This window comes from Mytilus trossulus, chromosome 1, assembly GCF_036588685.1.
Source record: "Mytilus trossulus isolate FHL-02 chromosome 1, PNRI_Mtr1.1.1.hap1, whole genome shotgun sequence".
NCBI lineage: Eukaryota > Metazoa > Mollusca > Bivalvia > Mytilida > Mytilidae > Mytilus > Mytilus trossulus.
Window position 1 is genome coordinate 54,653,488 of NC_086373.1, and position 20,964 is coordinate 54,674,451.

Sequence of the window (20,964 nt, forward strand, 5' to 3'; positions counted from 1 at the left end):
CAAATATGCAATGGCTTGTTAAAAAAATCATTTTTCATGTTTTTATTGCTTTTCTAGTTCCGTCATCAATATTTTAATTTAACAGTCTTTAAAGAAGCTTTTTATTTTGAAACAGACGCAAAACAGTACATTCTTAAGGACAAAAATGGAATATAGTTAAACAAAATAGATTTGAAGAGCGTCCCCTTTGGACATCATCGTGATATAAGCCTATATAATGTGCTATAGAATTTGTAATTAGTTCCTAATTTTAGCTTAATGAATATACAACTTGTTCTTTGGAGCATTATAAACTGCTCAAGATGCGTAAGAATATTTAATCCTCGAAGTGAAAAATATTAAATGTGACGAACATAGTTCTAATCAAACATGAACTTTGCCTGAATAATAACAACAATTTAATGACATTGGAATGTCATAAGTCATATCTAAAGTGTGCATCTATATTTAAAGGTTAGAAATAATCCGTTGAATTTTCCACGAATATTAAAGTTCAAATAAAAGTCATTTTGTACTTGGAAATCGTGCCCACATCTCTCTAATCGTATTTAGGGACTTAATTGTCAGAGAAATCAGAAATGTTGTCAATTACCTCTCAATTTACTGCACTAATGAGTCAAAAGGCATTACCACGAGCACCAAATGGTTACCTAAGCCGGGCTATACTTATCTTACCCGAAAAGCCTCCTGTCGAATTCATATATTCTTAACGCGCTGCTAGGTATTTCTCATAGATGAATGTATAAGGACACTCGGATATTCCTTTTCAATAGAATCATTTTCATAACAGCGTGGACAATACCATTTCTTGGCGCGCTAAGGTTATCAATTAACTTGGTCAGATAAGGTGAACGTTCGTCTTTAAAGCACACTTGTCATATCGTAGTGTTATGGACATTTATAACTGTCAAAGGTTCTAAATACCTAAATAAATAATACTAACAACTAGCAGAGGACCTTGTGTAATGATTTAAATGTTGAATACTTGAACTTTCTTTTTTTTTTCCCTGCATGTACGTTTCTCTTTTATTATAATTGAATCCGTATTGGAAGGCGCAAAATCACTGTTATCGATAGCAGATGACAACCAAGTTAAAGGTTCTAGATGATTCAGTATTATTACCAAAAAAGGTATTGCGGATGTCCACGCTGTTATGAAAATGATTCTGTCTTTGTTGTAAATTACTACAGATAAAAACACCAATAGCGTAGTACCTGTAACGGTACGCGCAGGTGTCCGACTGAACATCATGTAATGACGCATCTTTAGCATACTGTTTGAAGATATGAATGTCTGAATAGTATTGGCATATCCATCATGTATAAAAAGGTTTGAATCTGAAACTGAAACTTTTAACGAAAAAAAATCGATTCAGGTTTTCGTTTTCCGGTTTTTGTGTAATACTTTTTATTTTCTACATACAATTTGACTTAACTTACATTTCATATACATCTGCAGGTAGATATAACTTGTAGGTTTATAAAATGGGAAAACACACATTGTAAGGTTACCATAAATTTCTATTCAGTATATAGGTAGATTTGATGCCATATAACTTCGAGTAAAGAAGCTTCCATAAAAAGCAATTTCGCATCCTCAATTAAAAAGAACTGGCTTAAATTCTTTCAGATGGTGAATAGAAACTCCCCCCCTGTGATTTAATTACAAGTAAATTACACGCTTCCATTCGATCACAAACGTTGGTAATAAACCTGAAGGAAATTTACTGTTTTAAATTTGCCGTTGAAAATTTAAAAGCAAAAAATCATTACTTTCATTACTTAATGCAAATTAAAATGTCATCTAATTAAAAACGGTTTTGCATTTTCAAAGTGACAAATATTTCCACGGACGAGCCTAAAAGAATACTTACGCTACAAAAACTGTATCTTTAAAGAATTTGGCGAGTAGAACCTCATTATTTTTTGTAACACCATTTATATGAGGAGTGAAAGTGAGAATATGCCATCAATTTCAACGACCAAAATAATTTTTATTTGAATTTATAAAAAAAACACGAGATAATTGCATTCAAACAATAAAAGTCACGGAAAAAATTGCAATGCAGACTAAAAAAAATTTTTTTTTTCGGTTCCATGTACATGTATATGATAATTTGGTCCGATATCAAATTAACTTTGCCATAATCTTTTAGTGATGACCAAAGCCCATTCATGTAACAACCACGCTATGTAATACGAAAATGACTAAAAAAGGTGATGGTTTCAAAAATGTTTTTGAAGAAATTGCTGCTGAAATAAAAATGCATTTATTTATAAACTGTACCTTTTAAAAAAACGTGTAAAATTACTGTTATAAATCTACAGAAACGGTTCATTGAGACATTGAGTTCTTTAGTCAATGACAGCAAGAACTAATTTTATGTGTACATTAGTTTTAGCCGTTATAATGATAAATTAAATATATTTCTATTTTATATATGTGGTACAGTATGATGGCCAATGACACAACTTTATTAAAGAGACATAATGACGTAGATGTTAAAACTATAAGTCACCATAATTTTATGGTCTTCAACATGAGCAAAACTTATTCCACATAGTATATAATAAAATGCTCCGAAATGACAAATGTAATACAATTCAAATATGAAAACTTAACGGCCTGATTTATGTACAAAATTTAGATGAATATCGCAACTGTAAACAGAATATTATATAAAATATATTAATCTTTAAACAATAGTCTCTGTAGTATCAGTACATAATGTCTACACTTTCGTTGAAGAGGTTGAGTGATGTCAATATAATATGGAATAAAAACGATTGTAAGATACTTAGACAAACTCATCAAATCATTGCTGACACCATAATACTAGGGGATGATGTAACCTTTTAATAAAACATCATTAATTTTATCTGAATTGAACAAATAATGAGTAACTGTTCAATAAAATCAAAACCGACTGTGGTACAACATCTGAAACATTCATATAGAACCGCTATTAATTCTCAAGGCGTTTTTGGAATATGCATCAAAACGTCATGTTTCTTTAAGAAAGGCAATAATCTAGACCTTTGGGTGTTATAAACATGTTTAAGTTAATACCGTATGGACGATAGACGTGTCTATGCAGTAAACATTTGAAAAGGAAGAAGATGTGGTATGATTGCCAATGAGACAACTATCATCCAGCAAAGACCAAAATGACACAAACATTAACAACTATAGGTCACCGTACGGCCTTCAACAATGAGTAAACATGCACATTGAGACATCAAAAATGGAATTGTCCCTGTAATCAGGAGAGACATAGATCTGCATATATCACATGAGAATTCCAAACCGGGACAGGGATTAATATGAAAATAAGGAAATGTGATTCAAAATGAGACAAATAGACACCACATACCAAAAGGCAAGAATATTAACAACTACAATAACTACAGGTTACCACGATGTTCGTCAATGAGCAAAATTCATATTGATAGTGAGCTACATGAATGATGATAGTGAGCTTCATGTATGATGAGCTTTGTGATAACCGAACGAGAAACAATTAGAAAGTAAAACCATGTTTGCTTATTCTAAAAACAGTCAGCGGAAACAAACAATTATGACAGACAGTAACCAACTTTGGGACGTACGGACGGACATAAAGACGGACAACGGTAAATTAATGCCCTTTTACATCACAGCTGGGGCACACATAACTAGTCGCAAACATCGTCGGACGAGGAAATGAAAAAGGACTTAAACGCATGAAATGCTACTTTATTTTTTTTATGCCTGGGTATACAATCAGTTTCCTCGACGTTCCTTATCTTACTATACTGCATAACGATGCCTTCATTACATTTACATCAATTCAGTTTCGCGCAGTATCATATTTAATTTGAGTGTGTGAAATTACTTCAGGGTATTGTTTTTTTTTTTTATCCAGGTGATGTGATACATGGATCATTGCTAGCAAGAACATTATTCATTAAAAGAGAAAATTACAGGATATGTACACAGCTAAAGGATATAGCTAAAAGGGGTATACTAAATAGTAAGTAGGGTCTCATTAAGGGTATACAATCCCATTGAGGTGAGAATTTATAGTAAATTGTCGAAGTTTTTAAGTTGATTAAAGAAAAAAAGAGAGAAAGTTTGTTATAAGCACTGATTGTTTAGGGTCGAATGGTCCACAACTATCATTTAAGCAGAGCGAATCAAAGTAAAAAGAAATCGATACTTGCTCTCAACAAAAAGTTTTTTTTCTGAGTAGAAGTGTAGGTACAAACGTTACGTTCATGAACTTTGCAAAGAAATGTTTATTTTCAGTTAAAATGATATTTTTTCGTGCTTGATTATATACATCTCTAAACAAATAAAAAAAAATGTTAAAAGATAATAAATATATAAAACATATATATGACATTAATAGTAAATCATTGTGATAAAGAACCACAGGAGGTTATATCAAAACATGTGCTTTGGCGTGCTAAACACTAGGAATAAAATTGAGAAATGAAATGCGGAATGTGTCAAAGCGACAACAACCCGACCATAGATCAGCCGAAGACCACCAATGGGTCTTCAATGTAGCGAGAGACTCCCGTACCTGGAGGCGTCCTTCAGATGACCTCTTAAAAATGTATATATATACTAGTACAGTGATAATGGATGTCATACAAAACTCCGATTTATACACAAGAAACTAAAATTAAAAATCATACAAGACTAACAAAGGCCAGAGGCTCCTGACTTGGGACAGGCGCAAAATTGCAGCGGGGTTAAATTTGTTTATGAGATCTCAATATTTGCATTGTATTATAGAAATAAAAAATAAAAGTTTTTATGTCATACTGGTGAACTTCAAGGTTAAAACACGGTGTCGGTCGCACTATAACATCATGCGTTCTTCATTTGGAAAGTTAACCTAAACTGAGAGAACCATCCACCCAAAAGACGATAGTGATGCGAAATTGTAAAATATTACTAAGGACTTTATGGTGTTTTTCAGGCGTCGTTAATAATTGTTAAACTTTTTGATAAGGTCTGATTAAAAGAAAAAACTAATGGTACGTCATTGTTATTTGGTAGGCAGTTTTATTCACTACCATTTGCCAATTTCGTTCACTTAGAGATCATGTTTTTCAAAGTTTCAATTTATGAATTATGCCATTGTACTAAAACGACCTCTCGACAAATACAAGGATTATTAAATGGAGTTGATTTGTCTTTTCTGTTTAGCCTTTTGTTCTATTTTGACCCTAAATTTTCAAATCAATATGAACTAATTAGAAATGTTACTGTCCTCCTAAGGGAACTGAAAAGAATGGCCACATCCATTTAAGGTAATTTAGCATCAGGGAGGTGGTAACTAAGTTTCTAAACAATTTCTTAATTTCATAAAATTAGCTTTATTAAATTTTGATTATTCAAATTCGTTCGGTATCACAATGTTTCATGCAAACGATGTTAGATTTTCACCAATTCCACTGAAATATGTGTCTTTGCAAAACAATTACACAAATTATGTATCTCCGATGTCATAAACACTGTGAAATAAATAAGTTCACTACAAAAGATAAATAACTTTAGCAAATACAACACGAAATCATAGAAAAATAATTTAAAAAGTTAAGAATCTGGCAAAGCTGTAAGTTGAATGTTTTGCTATTCTGATTAATATGTTTTTTGTGACATGAAGACTTCCGAAACTTCAATCATACATGCTATATAACATATTTTATGACATAACAAATAAAATGTGAGGATTCTTCCATTCGGATCTCCTAAAATTTGAGTTGTTTACTGTTAAATGACGGTTACACAAGTCAGTCTTGTGGTATCGAATGGAAGATATTGCAAATAGCGAACGAATTGAACTCGCCGCTTTAACTGCTTTTGTTGTAAATTGAACGATGGAAAACACATAAATATATTCAAAAATACATAACCCACACCAAGATGACAATATCTTGGTCAAAAACGTCCCAAGAGTACATATATGAAATCCATTTCAATAGACATCGACTAATACTAAAATAGCTTTCATTTAAGAGTACATTATAATGGCCACTTAGACTGAAAGTATACACTGACAGGAAAGACGTTCCAAAACTTCCTGTCACTTAATCTCGTTAGAACCTTTCAACTTTATTAGGAAATTTTATAAAGAACAAAAACAATACGGTTAAAAATATAACTTACCAGGAACACGGAAGCTTTTATGATGAATTACCAGAACAAAAGTATAATGGCATTACTGCATGGTTCAAAAGTAATTGTTTAACAAAATAACCTACATGACGATTTTAGTTTATAATTGTCGTTTCTAGAAAAAATAATATCACACATTTAAATGCTTAATCCTATCCTGTTTCTTTCTAGGAGTGATATTCAGAATTACTCTCAATAAAGCAATACACGAAGATTCCATTAACACCTCTTTGATTCCAAAGTAATTTCGAAGTGCTTATCAGTTGTCAACATATCTTGGGGCACTGACAGGTTGCTTGCATATACTAAAAGCAAATCATTCCATTAATTTTGTCAAATGTTAACTAAATTCTTTTTCATGAACAATGACGTGTTGCGTGATATTTGATTTGATGATTAAAAATGTAACCCTGCATAGAAAGTTATGCCGTGAAAACAGTATTTTCGACCTCCTATCTTATAACGCAAAGCATATTCAGTCACCTCAAGAAATCAACAGGCACGTATATTGATTTTGAAATTTTACTGGCTTTAAAATATTAATGACAGAGCGAAATCCATTCGGAAATGAGAGCCATAGCACAATCATTTGATATGTCCGGAACTATCAAACTGCAAAAATACACCATCAATAATTCATCCAAGTAGTGACATTGATTAGGTTGTTTTTAAGACATTTCTAATGTTTTGTTTCATGGAACTATTTCTCTTAAGTGCTAAAGAGCGAAACAGTATTAGAACTTAGAAAACCCCGATGACATTTATGGGATTTCTTTAGCTTGGCAATTTTATTTTAATTAATAAGGAAAATTATGTGCAATAGCGAAAAAAGCACTAAGAACATAGAATAGCCTTGTATTGTACATGTATACGCTGCTGCATTTGAATGAAAACACGAACTTGCGTGATGGTATTGAATATGGTTACATGTACTTTGACGAATGAATTTTCAAATAAATCTTGATTTCTATTGTTGGAAAATTTCATGTCTTCTTTCCATCATGATCAACTTCATTAACAAGGATTGCAATATTTAATTATTAAAATTCTGATTCGTTTCTTTTTTTTTTCCAAAATCATCAAGCAACACCTTTGACTTGCGATCTGTTTATTACACAATCATGTAATGTATTAGTTTTCCTTAGTTTTGAATTCAATTTATACTTTTTGTTAACCATGCATGATAACTGTTCTGTCTCAAAATATATATCGACACAAAGCTGCCTAAATCCGAAAATAGCGCGATTGGTTGTCTGCGTAAATATTTTTGATAACAAGGAGAGTGTCTGGGGACTTTTTGTGGTTCATACCTCTGTCGTAATCTATATTTGTATTTGTAGTCTCATTTACAATTATACTAAATTTTAGAAATATGCACAGTAGTGATTTAAATCTCATAAGCTCAACTCGATCCGGCGGTAGGGGTGCACGGATGTGCTTTTTTGATAGAAGAAACCATGGTATTAGTTCATTAGTCATAAACAATCCTCTCAATTTCACCAACAACAACAAAAAAACGAAATAGTGCACATGTCCATTCCATTTCTGAATAACGTCGGTCCCAGTGATACCAAATGCAAACTTCATAAGACAAAGGTAGTGTTTCAAATCTAATGCATAATGATTCATAACTCGAAATCAATAATTTAACTAATTCAGAATTAATTAAATTAAGTTTATGAATAGATTAATTACCATGTATAATAATTGTACAATTACTTTACATTGTACTATCGGTCCGGCTCCCAATGTAAGATTCATTGTTTCCAGAAAACCTCACAGCAATGGTTTAGATTTAATTCAAATTCATTTTAAAGCAAACGTTTCTAGACCATAGTAAAACAGAATTTTGCCTTTAGTTATATTTATTCATTTTATTGGCTCGATTCGATACATTTTCATTAGATTTTATTATATCATAGAAACTAAATCATCGCTAGGTAAATATACCGACTTTACCTTTTTAAATTAAAAAAAAGGATAAATATTAGTAATAGATATCGACCACATCACTTGACGATTGCTATTTCTATTGGTATTCATGTTAAATCTAATTTTTTGATCTCTTGAATAAAATGCGTATGACATTCCAGACGGAGACAAAAGTTTCTTCATGTCTGATAGTAAGTTGGAAATTCCAGAAAATCTTAAACTACAGGTAGACAAAAGTTTAATAGTTGCCATATTCAAATCAGGTAGAATATTTGCAGGATGAATTTAATATATCAATATTGTGAATGCATATGTTATATGCAATTTATACCAGCCTGCAACTAAGATTGACTGTGTTATACGGATATGACACGGACTTCTCACACCAGAAAGTTGATTTCAGTTGGAGTACCCATCTGCAACGTTTACAAATCTTGAGTAGTCCGCAGTTGGGCAAGTGCATGCAAAACTTTTGCCCGTGTCCAACAGACCCGCATTTTTCCAATGAGAATCAACATTTCCAAATCTTTACCCCGCGAAAGTCCTTTCCTATTAGCCAAGTTTATCTATCATTTGTTTATATGTTCTCGATTACTATTGGTATGTAACGCTATTTTATGTACTATTGGCTATTTCGCAAATTAAGGTCAGTTTTTTTATTGGAAGAGTAGGGGCGCCCTAAGAAACACTCGCATTCGGTAGGCAACTGACAATCCTAGTTATTTAAGATCGGAGTTCAACGCATAACACATTCCACGTGCGGGCTTCGAACTCACAACCTCAGACCTTTTTATTATATGAGATTATCCAATTTCAAAATGGCTATTAGAAAAAAAACTCATTCATGATAGACTTGAAGATAATACCCGAATTCCATGAAGTTATGAAATATATAGTTTTTAAGAATTTAAGTTTTGTCGTTGACGCCAATACCGGTCTCGTACTGCGTTTTTATATCAACTCGGAATTGAAAATTGTAAGGATTCAATATGGTATAATATCCAACTGACTCTAGAGCAAGAAACTTTAAGTTAACATATATGACTTGTTCTTAAACTGCATGACTGTTAATTTTTATGTTCGAGGCACACGAAATAAATATTTGCTAAGAAGAATAAACTCTGCTTGAAATGTTTCAAAAACAAATTTAAATCTTAGCTTTATTATCTTGACCTTACTACTTGCTGATTGTACTAAGGTTTATGTGCAAGATGGTTGTCTTAAATGTTACAACACCCCTGTTGTCGTCACTTCATTTCCTATTTCCCATGGTCATATTTCTATAAAACTTCAATTTTATGAATTATTTAGTATGGTCTTTATCTCGCGAACTGAAGTTATCATTTCAACACAGTGGGGCGCATACAATGCGTGGAATTTGTAGGCTTAGAGATTAAGAAAAGAATTATCATATTTATGTAAAAATCATATGGAGCATTGGAAACTGATTTTGTAAGGACATGAGTGACGTAACAAACTTTGTTTGATGCTTTCAAAAACTTTTTTTTTTTAAATGTGGCGTAATTTTGCAATCTTATTATTTCATTCTGACAAAAAGCTTAGTTCAAAAATTGAATTAATATAACAGCTTATACAAACGATATTTCAGAAAATATAACACTCACAAAAGGGATTCTTTGACAATAAGTTATATATAATTACTGCTACCAATATATGTTTCAGTTTTGAAGATTTTGCTGCCCTGATCAATCAAATTCAGCTTTAAAATTACACTTTTGGTATATAACACATTTTCAAACTATGGCCTTTGTTAGTCTTGTATTATTTTAATTTTAGTTTCTTGTGTACAATCTGGAAATTAGTATGGCATTCATTATCACTGAACTAGTATATATTTGTTTAGGGGGCAGCTGAAGGACGCCTCCGGGTGCGGGAATTTCTCGCTACATTGAAGACCTGTTGGTGACCTTCTGCTGTTGTGGGTTTTTTTTATTTGGTCGGGTTGTTGTCTCTTTGACACATTCCCCATTTCCATTCTCAATTTTATGATATATAAATGAATTAGGGTAAAAGCAATATAGAATAGGAAACAATCTAGTATATATTTGTTTAGGGGCCAGCTGAAGGACGCCTCCGGGTGCGGGAATTTCTCGCTACATTGAAGACCTGTTGGTGACCTTCTGCTGTTGTTTTTTTATTTGGTCGGGTTGTTGTCTCTTTGACACATTCCCCATTTCCATTCTCAATTTTATACATAATTGATTATGAGAAAATAAGAATATTCTTAATCAAACCAAAATAACAATTAATTGTAAATGACAATTTGATTTAGAGCCATGGATGAAAGCAATAAAGTTTGTTTATTTTAGTTTGAAATAACATAAACTTTATTTACACAACATCACTGGGACTTTAATTAATATTTTATTCTCCCTAATGCATAAAAACTTATCAATAGCAATCATAAACGAAGTTCATATTTCATTGTGTACATAATCATTGGAAAGCACATTCGTTTAAATGGAAATTCCATGAAATAGAAATGGAAATGTACAGGTTTAATAGTACGATTTGCTCTCTTACCAATTGAGTCATGATTGGAAATTTAAGTTTATTTAGTCTGATTATTTCCTTTGAAAGCCCCACCTATGATAGTAGAAGGGCATCGTGTTTAATGGTATGTGCGTCCGATTGTCCCGTTTCAGGTTAAAGTTTTTGATCAAGGTAGTTTTTAATGATGTTGAAGTCCAATCAACTTTAAACTTAGTACATATGTTCCCTATGATATGATCTGTCTAATTGTAATGCCAAACTAGATTTTTGCTCCCAATTTCAAGGTCCACTAAACATAGAAAGTGAGAATGCGAGTGGGGCATCCGTGTATTATGGACACATTCTAGTTTATTATTATTCTTTGAATGGTATTGTGTATGCCAAAACAATTTGTTTATGTCAGTAGGGCCTCAATGGTCAATTGGTCTAAGAAGTTAACCACTGCATCATAAGCTAGTCAACACTGATGTTAAACGTTCGAATCATGCACAGGGCAGGTGCATTCGACTCCAATATCCAATCATAATCGACTAGGACTGTTAGTTTTATTACCGTCCTCCTACCCTTATAAAACTGACCGTCACGAAATAACACAACAAGTGGCGTTAAACACAAATCCACCAATCAACTTATCTAAGGTGTAATAAGAATAGTTCCAGAGCGTAGTTTCATGTGGTATTTGATAGTCTCAACTATATATAAACAAAGACAATTTAAGGTAAATTATTAATAAGCAGTTATATACATTTTTGTAGGTCTGTTTAGTGTTCCTATCTAATTTCTGCTACTGTAAGTTATATGGTTCGCTACTGACCCCCTACGGATCCATAGAGGGTTAGTAAAATCCATAGGGGGTGAGGCCGGAGGCCGAGTCGCCTATGAATTTTATTCACCCTCTATGGATCCGTAGGGGGTCAGTAGTTAACCGTATAACGAATTTATCGGACGCTGGACTTTTTCTGCGGCGTTTTGTTGAAAAATAAACAATGAAACACAACAACATTAACAGATGACGTCGCCATTAACGCGTCACGAACCCCATATGAAACTTACTAACCCCATACGGTCTCATAGGGGGTCACCACGTGACGGCGTTTAACCAATCACAACGTGATAATTCGTCTGTGGTCCGATAAAAACGAAGAGCAAGATATTCTGTAACTGTAGTGAATCGTTGATCCCACATAGCATACTAATTCTTACGTGTACAGGCTACGTGCTTGTTTTTTTAAACATCTTTTCACATTACTCAAGGCATTAAATTTTGTTATTTAAGCAATTAAAGCCATGATTCAGACTACTTTGAAACTGCTGTTCGTTTAATAGACAGCTTCACACGTGGGTTATATTAAGAAGATTTTACCCAGATTGCCTGTGTGTATGCATTTGTAAGACGTTTCTTTTGAAGAAACACTGGCTACAGCATTCTACCAAGACATTGTTGTCTTTTTTTTTTTATATATATAGAAACTATGTAGATATATATATATCTTTTAACAAAGACGTAGGTGGCACTTGCATGTGGTCAATCTTGTTTAAAACAAAATCTTTTAAAATTTAGTCAAAACATGGCGTTGTCAATATATATATATGTACATGTATAAGAACATGGGCTATGAGTAACAATCAGTTTATTTTTGATTTGCATGCATGATTTGGAATCTTTAGCCTCTTTCTTATATTGAAGCTGAATGTGACCAATTTTGCGTTTTTGCCTTGAAGGTACAAAGGCGACAACGCAAACACGTAAAACTTGGCATCACCCGCCTTCCATTATACAAGTAGTATTAGCCAATGTTATGATTTTCTCCAAGTTGAGGTATATAGTGTATTTTTTTGGTATGGACGAAAAAAATGTGACACATGTGACGTGCACGCTATCACACTTTCGTCAAATATAATTATATAATTTCGCAATCAATTACAAATTTTGGTGGGAAATGATACCCTCTAGATTTTTCATAATTTCACAATTTAGTGTTTTTTACAACAATTAAACGAAAACACGGATTATACAAGATGTTAAGATTTAAAAAAAAATACATAAATGCAATACAAATATGGAAAAAACGTAGGGATATTTATTCAATTTTTTTATTCACACTCCCCGGATAAAACCAGAGGATTCCGAATATCTGACAAAAAGATGAAAACAACATATCATATATGACGGCAACAGAACCTTGACAGACAAGTGAATCATTATTTATATCCCCGTTCTTTGGTCAATGGTGGATAACTGTCCATTAAGCAATCAAGATTATTGTAATTGTTTCACATTTGGTTATGTCAAACCTTTATAACGGATTCTACTAAACTATAATATGAATTTTACTAATTGTTGAAGGCCAAACGGTGACACAATAGTTGCTTACATTATCTTCTTGACAATCATACCACATCTCCCGATTTGACTTAAAACATCTCCTTATCTATATACATTTTGTACCACGTCTCCTTAATCTATTTGTATATGCCGAAAACAATACCATGATTATAAAACATGCTTGTTTAAACCACAATTGCATAAGATTATCTCGCCATCTGCGTTTTATCTTTATTTAAAGGATGGGATTTTCAATAGCGGTTACATTTATATATAGTCTTAATTAATCCATCATAGTTCCAAAGCAATTCAGATCATGTAAAACGTAAAGCTATCGGATTTAACGTTAAACCCAGTAGATTTGTCTGGAAATCTTTTCATAGAATAACGTGTAAAATCATTGAATAAATTTTGAGATTTGAGATAAGTGTAACTGTGTTGTCTGCACTCTAGTAAATTTTGCAATGATAATTTAAATTGCAATCATTGAATCCGCAAGAGACGGTTTGTATCAAAATAAACATTGAATAATTCAGCGGATATGTGCTTTATATAACATCTTTAAATTCTTGCAATAATTCCGTTTGGTTTGTTTTAAAACATCTAATAACTTTAAAGATTCAAAAAAAATTTAATTGAAAGATCCAAAATACATCTTGTTTAAATTCTAGATTCATTTATCAAACTAAGTCTCGGCTAGAATATTTCAAATAATAAAAGGGTCTTTAACAAAATATGTTGTATAGGAAATATTGAATTCCTACATTAATTTTTTTATTAATTAATTATATTTAAAAAAAATATCTTTCTGCTGACGATTGTGCATATGTATTTTAGTGAATGATAACCTGGTTGGTGTTTAACGCCACTTTCAGCACTGTCTGCTATTCCGTAGTGGTAAATTTTATTGGTGTAGGAAACCAGAGGCCCCAAAAAATTATCACCAACAGGAAAACGAACAGTCCTAGTCAACTTATATTGTAGTCAAACGCACCTGACACGTTACGTGCGGTATTACAACTCACAACCTCAGCGGACAGGCTAGTATATAAGTATAGCAGTTTTAAATGTATTTTCATTTGATGAATTATTTAATGGCACCATAGACATAAATACAAACAGTTTATAATGAATTTTCATTATGGCTACGTACAGAAAAACATCTGAATTCGAAAAAAATATGTGTTTGATGATGACTTGTCAGATCAAATTTGAGCTTTCTGTTGACCAACTGTTTTCGAAATTACACCCTAGTTTTTACTTTCGGGACTATTCTTGAAAGGCCTGAAAACTAGAACTTATGTATAGCATCATGATACTAATGATATCTTGATTATCTTCGCGGATTGTACCGTTGGCCTTCTTTTCTCAAAACGTAGGTTTGTAGTTTATTTTTGATAAATAACGTGATTCTATATTTCGCCGTGTTAGCCACACTATAAACGCGGTGTATCACGTCTTTGGTACACCAATGTTGCATTTCATTTGTATTCATTCTTCTAGTTGTAAATAGGTATTGTAGGAATTAACTAGTTCGTTTACTTGTTATCTTCAGGGTACTAGACAAACCAGAAGTTGACGTGCATACAATACGATGTCCACAAGACAAACAACGTTAACTGTCCATAAAAGACCAACAATCAAGCCACGTGGTCCACAACCAATACAGGTGTTGAGATCAGGAACATCGGAACGATAACCACGAAGGTATGATCTTCATTACACTAAAGTTAATAGTTCTGTACGGGGAGAATTTATCAAGGCCACGGCCTCTTTTGCATTTACATGTAGAGTAAAATTACAAGGCATTATTCAAATGAAAGGAAGACCGAACTAAAGCAATAAAATCACTTTCCAAGAAAATCTAGGTCAAAATTTACAATAGGATGCATAAGCTTTCATGACATGTTGTTGGTGTTCAGAATGCATCGGTTAAAATACTAAACTTACACAACTGGTTAAAAGGTTTAAATAAATTATGGCTAGGCTGCTCCTTTAATCAAATATTAAATGTTCGTTAAATAATACGTTTTTCTTTAATTATTTTAAAACATTTCGTAGATATCCTTTAAATGAAAGATTTTTTAAATACATTTTAACATAACAAATTATTAAACTGTATCTATGTGTTGCCTTTCAAATGTAAATACATATGATTTAGTTCTTCGCGTCTTTCAATACAAATTTTACAAAATCATGAAACAAAAACTTGTATTAGTCTATTCAGAAAATTTTGCAATATAATTTGAAAAAAAGCATTTTGCAAAGGTACGTATGTGTTTATGTAAAAATAAAAGAGACTATCATTTGTTTGTTGAACTTACCGTAAAAATTCGTTTGGACGTCACACATGTGATGACTATTATACTAGCTGAAAAATACTTCGTATAATTGGGCTAATTTCCCGGGTTCTCAAACGAGGAAAAATATTGTTCAAAACGACTTCAACTTCAGAAATAATAACAGAGTATACAGTTATGGAAACACTTTTAATTATTAATTATAAAGACTCACCGAAAAGTTATTCAAAATTAGTTTCATTAGTTAGACGTACTTTAAGATGTTTTTGCGAAGCTAAGCGTTCACCTATATGTACTAACATCTAACTATAATTGTTTCATCTTATGTATAAAATATCTATTGGTTCCTTTCGTATCTTGATCACAAAATCCCTAAAGGACGAACATTAGATTATTTCGCCTTCTGTTTTTTACATTTTATATGCAGTTTGACAAATTATTCCAAACTTTTCGATATAATCACTTTCTAATAATTTATGATACATTTTAGTGGTAAACAGCGCTGTATAACTAGCCAATTGGGAGCTCAGTGTGACAACTTGTTACAATATACAGAATATCTATTCCTCCTCCGACATACGGAATACATAATATCTGCGAACACAGACACACAGAGGTACTTAGACTAGTGTGAATATGACTGGAACTTTCATAGTTTGATATCATGGAATTTTTACATCATTCAATGTTTACAAAGTGTTTATGAAATTCAATTCAATTCAATTTCAATTTAATTCAATTCAAAGTGTTTATGCAATTCATAATGACAACAAAGCAGCATGGCTAGTTGTCAACATTGCTGAAGTATAATAAAGAATATTTTTTTTTGCTTTATTTTCATTTTTTTTTAAATATGCTGAAGTAACATACAACCTTTGAATTCATGTACATGATAATGCATTGCAATACATGCTTCCAACCAACTTTACTAAATTCAAATGATCCTTATACATGTTATAATACGAAGAATTTGATTTTTGCATTAGCTCGCTTGAGTTCTGTAATGAGACGAAAGATTTCTAAGAGCATTACGTTGTATCGTAGAATTTCATACCTGACATTTAGTTTGCGTACTTTGCGTACCGATTTAACTGTGGGCAATGACCTCATTATACAACATAACAATTAACCAATTAATTTTTAATTAAGACAATTTCATAACTGAAATACAAGTAAGAGTTTGAAAATAAATACTTGATTTCTATCTGGGTAGAGAAATCTGATTCTTTTTAAAGTCAACAGAAATTATTAAACCATAAGCTTGTAACAAGGGAATTCTATTAAAAGATTCATTAATAGAAATGTTGTTAACAACAAAACATTTATTAAGCAGCAAGGGTATGGATTGAATTATGCTGTAACTAGCACTTATTTACCTCAAAGAAAGCAGTCATCATGAAGCAACAATGAACTCTACAAACCAAGATTATTTTTTAAATCTATATTATTACCTAGACAGTTACAATTCCTACCAGTACAGGTAAGTACCACCAGTCTATCAATTATATAATAGCCTGGTGATACTTGTACTGGTAAAATATTGTTGTGAGCACAGTCATTGTTTTTTTTTTTTATCACACTAGAATATGCGAAAGGTAACCCGGATCAGGATGAAAAGTCTGCTGTTGGTGGTCCTTTAAAATGTGTTGTTACGTCAACGCTTCGAAGGAAGGAGTTTACATGGAGAGTTGGTTTTTACGATTAACACGAAAATATTAGCGTCATTAATATTGTTATATTTTTGGCGAAATTAGTAGCAACACCGAAACATCGTTCGACCTCGTACACAATGTATGTTCATGATCAAGTTTTTGCAAGGAACACGTGTCGTACTTTCTATATCTGTTTTCATACGTACGCATTATCCTACTACTATAAGGAAGTACTAATTTGATTTTTTATAGGGGAGCGCTCGGATGAAAAATTTTGTCCTGCATTTTTTTAGTTGTAATGTTTGTCTTGTCATTTTATTTTTCACTCTTTTCGATTAAGCTTTTTTTCTCTTTTTTTTCTAAAGTTGCTCATCCTACATTTTTTTCAAATTAAAATTTTATACTCGTGTTTTAGACATACTTTAATCATAAATTGGTATTGCATGTCGACATAAGTGTATCTTAAGTGCATCTTGATAATCTACGTAGAATACAGCTCCTGCCTGAAGCAAACAATTTCTGTTCTGATTTACATGATATAGCTTGCCTGACTTTGCTCTATTATCTATGAACGCTTTAGAATTTGAAGAGTAATTATAGTGATTGCTTGTGATTTAATGCCAAGAGGTCCGTAGTCTTTTAATTAAATGAATTATCCATGCTAGTAAAGTTTCCTGATTGTATCGTGCATGGAGAGAACACCATACAGCATGGGCCTCGGTTAGACTGGCCTGTATTGTTTAGATGTCAAACTGTCGTGTTGATTTACATTTTAAAGTATATATAAATAGATATACCTAGTAGAAATGCGTATGTACTAGATCGAATTAATCTAATGGCATTAATTTTCAAACTTTCAGGGAGGCCTCGGGATGTTTTCAATTTACAAACTCGTTGTAATCTTAAACTTCAAGATTTATTGGACTTAAAAAGTAAGCAAGTCTTTCATTATCTTTAAATTTTCATTAATAATCAATGTTGGTATACTTAAGAAACGAATTTGCTGATTGTACAGGAAAGTGCATAGCTCTGAAAGATACATAGTTTACTGGATTGTTCAAGTTTCATTTACCGACACACATGTTCTCCGGGTTGACGTGCCAATTGCAGTTAGAATGAGCATGTTGAAATGTAACATTCTCTAACAGAAAAAATATCTGGAACTCTGTGTATTCACGTATTTTACACTTGTGTATAATTAGTCAATTTGTAACATAACAAGCTAAATCGTTCTCCATAAAAAAAACTTCACCGTTACGAAAAAAATCAAGCATGCAAATTCTCTTGAGATCATTTACATGTGACCTTCATAATTACGAAAACGTGTCGTTTCGCCCAGATATTTATTTGCTCTAGTTCGTACAATGTATATAGTAATCATGCATGATGGTACTTGCAGGATACTTAAATATGAACGCATTGTCATATCGATCATGATAAATTTAGAGAATTACTTAAACATATCTCCCTATTAGTTTGAAGAGATCACTGTATACGTACAATCAAACAAGTTAAAATGATTAATTTTTGATTTTTTCTTTACAGATCAGGCAACAGCAAAATACAGCAACGTATCAAATTTTCTTACACCTTCCTATATTCGCGGTTTCAGACTATAATGAAGTGTGGAGTACAAAAATAACTTCAGTCATTACATAGGATTCAAACTTGCTCACAGGAAACGTTATATTGGTGACATTAATTTAAGTTTAATAAAGACTCATCAGTGAACTCGAAAAAAATATATTAAAACAAGCCCAAATAAAGTACGAAGTTGAAAAGCATTGAGGACCAAAAATTCCAAGACTTGCGTGTAGTAATTTTAGGTACTTGCGCAATGAAAACAATCGTTTTCCAATATCAAAGATTTGGCTTTCAATATATTTTTACTATCTGTAACTCCACAGTCTTTTTACCCGTTCCTATTGTAAAAAAACGAAGTGCAGATAACTCTCTAACCTGAAAGTCTTTTTGTTAGATGAATTTCAAAATTCGTGGTGGTTAAATCTATAGTTATGTTAGTTTCGTTTTTTAGGCAGTGATTTGAGTTTTTCAAAAGGGTAAAAAAAAGTTTTTTGCTCACACTTAAAACAGTATTTGATGAAGAACCGAATATAGTTGCAATGTATACATTGCTGTTCCTACTCGGGACACACTTACCTTTTCAACGTAAACGGGGGAAAGAGCTCTTGTATTACGCAGGGAACTAAGATAACAGGTATTATATGTCTAAGCTATATTAATTTTTGTTATCTAATATACTGTGCCCATCTACCATAACAATGGAAAGAACGTGCTTTGCATTCAACTGCATTTTGTATATGATTAAATGATGATTGCATTATATATATATATGATATTTAACTGACAGAAAATCCCTATGGGTTGATTATAATATATATACTTTCCGTTCGACAAATTATTTACTTAGTCAACACGTACAGTTAGGTGAATTTTATAAAATAAAAAAATCTGTAATAAGTAGCAATTTGACTCTTATGTTATTATGTTTCATATTAACTTAATTTATATTACTCTTGACATTTAAAGATGTATCTTTAATTACACAGGATTGAGGCAGTTGGTGTTAATTACTTGCGTACATACTTTCGTATAGGAAAAGAGAAACTTTAGTATTTTCAAAAGCAATCGAATCCTCCAATGACATTTCTCTATAATAAGGAAGTTGTGTCTGGGTAAGAAACATATTAATAAGATGAGCATCTTGCATTTGTCGCCGGAAATAAATGTATGGTTCACTTTTCAATTGACTTCCTCCCGTAGATACCCTCGGATTCCAGCAAAGAAATATCCAATAAAAGCTATTTTTCTGAAGTTTAATTTTGCATAGGAATGGAAAAAGAGGGGGCTTGAAAAATCAAATCCCGGGTCAATTAAAAAGAACTAGCTTTGAGAAAAACACAACACAGAAACTAAGATATCCTTATTGAGAAAATTGACCATATCTAATCGGTATTTATGAAAATAGTTCATTACAACATACATTTTATTTCAAACAAAAACCTTAAAAAGATTTTCTGGAACAACCAGTTGCCTTTTCCGATAACATAAAAGCAGAACAAAGATTAAAAGAACTCTGAAGTTCTAGTGTTTGTAGTAAGCATGCATGTCCATATATTAAAACTGAAGTTTTATGTGTACATGTCCATCTAAACTGGAGTTTCATATAGAATACATTCCACGAGGGCATTCTTGGTAAGAATAATTTTGTATTAAGTTATTTTGATAAGAACATCGCGTATCTATATATAATAAACTTTACTTATCGAGTGTATGCAATCTGATTCAAAATAAAAATGACAGCTCATCCAGATAAAAACCTTAAAAATTGATGTGTTTAGATTTGTAAAGCAATAATACATTGTATACTATGACAGACAAATATTATACCGTGTATAAAGGTTATAGAAGTATAAATCTCGGTAACAGATGTCAATATATAATTTGTACTGTACAAACTTACAACTTCAATGGGGAAAAATACATATATAATTAAATATTAAAATTACAAAATGTAAAAAAAAAAATGAACAAAATAATATATATACATTATATAGGAAATAAAATATCTTACCTTATTCTAGACGGAGCTCGTTCAGAGCCAGGTAAACACTGTGGAATAACAGTGATATTGATCCCTGTGTCTACATTGACTGACGATCCAGTCAACTTTTGCGTGCGTTATATCTACTTTCACAATTTGAACATAGGTTGTCTTTCAGATTGTAGAATATAATAGATTTAAAATTATACCTTACAATGCACTGATGGACTTAGTGGTTTAAAGTATGCGAGAGCAAGTAATGTTGCTGCTGTTTTATAAAAATGAACAATGCTAAATCGATTAAGTAGTAAAAACAGAAAAAAATCAGATCAACTTCTTTTCTGTGAAAATACGTCTGTGAATTATTAATGAAGCATCTATATTTTTACAACGCATATCATAAACATACATGGAAGATTATGATTTTTGATATCAAAATACGAATATTAAAAAAAAAATTCTATAAAATATCTTAAAATGTGTCGCGTTTAAAATTTGAGAAA

At 31.9% G+C, this 20,964-nt stretch overlaps 1 protein-coding gene across 1 annotated transcript in view; it reads right to left on the bottom strand.

The window, feature by feature from the left end:
- The window catches only part of LOC134727531 (metabotropic glutamate receptor 3-like), a 58,293-nt gene extending 37,539 nt beyond the window's left edge, over positions 1 to 20,754 (bottom strand). Inside the window, exon 1 of the mRNA XM_063591914.1 lies at positions 20,492 to 20,754. The gene's annotated coding sequence lies outside the window, so the exon portion shown is untranslated. The remainder of the gene's footprint in view (positions 1 to 20,491) is intronic.
- Positions 20,755 to 20,964: the final 210 nt, after the last annotated feature.